Source organism: Egretta garzetta, unplaced genomic scaffold, assembly GCF_000687185.1.
Source record: "Egretta garzetta isolate BGI_Z169 unplaced genomic scaffold, ASM68718v1 scaffold187, whole genome shotgun sequence".
NCBI lineage: Eukaryota > Metazoa > Chordata > Aves > Pelecaniformes > Ardeidae > Egretta > Egretta garzetta.
This window is the reverse complement of record NW_009260342.1, coordinates 1374449-1377791: the sequence shown is the minus strand read 5'-3', so window position 1 is coordinate 1377791 and position 3343 is coordinate 1374449.

Below are 3343 nucleotides of genomic sequence, written 5' to 3'. Positions count from 1 at the left end.
AGTAAATCAAGTTGTGTTCCTCAGGGGAGCGTGTACCTGCCCTGGCCCGATCTGCTGTATCTCCAGGATCCATTGTCCCTCTGCTCCCCTCTTTCAGCTCTAGTCATAGAATCATAGAATCATAGAATCATAGAATGTTTTGGGTTGGAAGGGACCCCTAGAGGTCATCTAGTCCAACCCTCCTGCTTCAGCACCCTCTTGTCTTTCGATGTCTCCTGCTGTCCTGTCCCCTCTGCAAACACTGCTGCTGTCGCCAGGGGTTCAATGCGAGTGCAGGGGCCACCAGCCTTCGACAGCTTCATGCACTGGAGAAAGCCCTGCTCTGGGAATTTGACAGCATCGCCAGCCCACTCTCCACTTGCTCTGCCCTGTCCCTTTACCCTGAAACTCTCCACAACACAAGGGGCTGCCGCTTTTCATATTATTTGGGCAGAATCATAGAATCATAGAATCATAGAATCATAGAATGTTTTGGGTTGGAAGGGACCCCTAGAGGTCATCTAGTCCAACCCTCCTGCTTCAGCACCCTCTTGTCTTTCGATGTCTCCTGCTGTCCTGTCCCCTCTGCAAACACTGCTGCTGTCGCCAGGGGTTCAATGCGAGTGCAGGGGCCACCAGCCTTCGACAGCTTCATGCACTGGAGAAAGCCCTGCTCTGGGAATTTGACAGCATCGCCAGCCCACTCTCCACTTGCTCTGCCCTGTCCCTTTACCCTGAAACTCTCCACAACACAAGGGGCTGCCGCTTTTCATATTATTTGGGCAATGCCTTACAATAGCATAAGCCCCACTTTCAAATCATCCCCTTTATTGCTACATTAGCAAGACTAGAGCTGTCTCTCCTCACCGATACATCTCCAGGCTCCTTACAGAGGATAAGAGGGTCTTTGCCCCCATTTTACAAGTGTGGACACTGGACTTACACAAATGACTTGTGCAAGATCTCCAGGCAGAGAAGCAGCAGCAGAGCTGGAAGATCTCCTAAGTCCCATCCCAGTGAAGTTGCCTAAGAACAGGACATACAAACAGACAAAGGTTATGTGCAGGTTGCAAAAGGTAGAGAAGATAGAAGGGAAGAGGAAGGTTAAATCCAAGATGCAAGGCAACGTGATGTTCAGATCTCACCCTCCTTCCACGTGTCACTTCCAGTATCTGCCAGCCCATCCCAGCATAACACTCCATCATGGTGGTGGGGCGATCAGTACGTATTTGCCATGCCCTTGAGAGAGCAGAGCTCTGCAAAAAAATATATTTCTTTCCCAGTTATTCTCACTGGGGAAATGGGATGACAAGCTTAAAATCCACAGTTCCTTGTGTACCTGCACCAAGGAGGTAAAATTCACAGAAGTCTGTAATGATCAACGTACACTGAAAGAATAAACATCCCAAATGGAAGCATAGCACAAAACTGTCCCAGTACGACAGATGCTCCCCAATGCATGCTGTCCATTTTCCACCAGGTTCCATGGGACAACAACCCAGGGGAGAATCCACACAGCCACAGCAACACCAGTTGCTGTTCCCAGTTTTGTCTGGTTGAGACTGTGACCCTGTGCTTTAGAGAACACCAGTGTCTTTTGAGAGATGGGACAGCACAGTGGTCAGAGTGACAACTGGCGAGGTCAGGATTTGGTTACTCAGACTTTACTGCAGACTCAGGGCAGTGTCTCTAAAACTCCTCCAGTGCTGTGGGATAGGAGGGAGTTAATGTTTGTGCCCTTCTGTCTTGCAGGTCCCAGTGGGTGTCCATTACTGTGGGTTAAATTTTGCTGGTATCTTGGCCTGCCAGGGATTGTATCAGGAAAACCATGCTCTTCCCTTCAACTTCTGGTGAGAAGGTGACGGATCTGTGCAGAAAGCGTAGAGTGACTAACGAACTACAGTACTAAATTCTGCTTGGGTTAAGAGCAGAGGATCAGCCCTGGGAAATGAAGGCCACTGCAGGTAAAGCAGAGGCTCACTTAAGGCATCTTCCTGGAGCCAACAAGACCACCACACTTTAACTTCCTCTCTGAAAATATTCAGCGTAAAATATTTTGCATTTTCAAGGTAGTGTGCAAAGAGCACTCCTGCTAGTCTTGGGAGAGCTACAGTAAATATTAAGCTTGCCTGAAAGCTAAGAAAACCAAAGCATAAGAGGTTTTAGGCAGGGCTGGGTCCTTCTGTCCTAAGCTTAGCGCTCCTTGGTGCTGCAGTATTTCACATAAGCACATGAGACAGCCCAGCATCGTGGTTTGGGGACCATATGTCTGTCCCTGGGCAGACATGCCACCCTGGCACCCTTCAGCCTGGCATGGGCACAGGGACTGCTCCTCTGCTGAAGGCACATCCTCGCCCCTTGTGAGAAAAATCCCTCTGGCCTTCAGCCCCTCTGTCTTTCAATGCACAGGCGATGCTTTTGCGGTCCTTCTCTCACTAAGCCTTTCAGGCTGAGCCATCTCCTTTGGCTTTTCCCATCCAGGAGTGTTGTGTCTTGTGACTTGATCACAATTCTGCAGTCCAAGGGCGTGAAAATGTCCCTTTTCCTCTGCAAAAATATATTGGTATTCCCAATTAGAATAAATCCCTACCTAGTTAAGCAAGCGGTTACTGTCTGCTGGGCTGATGCTGCCATCTTCTGCCCACTTGGTGCTTTGCTGCTGAAAACTTCTCCAGGGACCCTGCCCATGTACAAGGTAAAGGAGATGAGAAAAATTTAGAAATGGGCTCATAGTCCCTCATCAGTCACTGTAGGTGGAGATCCAGATGTGCACCACGGGGCTTGTCCTTTTCAAGCCTTTGCACCGTGGTGGGGGATGCACCTGAGCGGTGCTGCGCTCTGCCGGATGGAGGAGAGGGCAGAGGCTCTGCATGAGGAATCACATTCAAAAGGGATGTGCAGTTAATGCAATTGCTAAGTGGACTGTTATTAGACACAGCTTGCGCTGTTCACGGTTCTTCCTGAAAATGCAGGAAAATCAAATGCTTAATTCAGAGAGAACAGCAGGACTGCACGATTTCTCTCCTGACACCCATCGAATAAGGGTTTTTTGGCAGGCATACACTGTCTGACTGGCACTAACGCTATGGCGGCAGAGTCGGTTGTTGACCAGAAGGTAAGGACACAGAGCACTTGTTTTCCAAAACTGCAAAAGGCTTTTACATCTTTGTTCAGGGCTTTAGTTCTGCCAGAACCTCTGCCTCACAACCCTTTGATTACTTTTTTCCTTCCCCTGGCAGAATGGGATGCTTCGGGGGGTGTATGTGTGTGTTCCCAATCAGCAGGCTGTTAAAAGATGTACAAACTGTTAAAACAGACCTTTTCACATACCAATCCCCCACAATGCCTTGCCATGGGTTCGGTT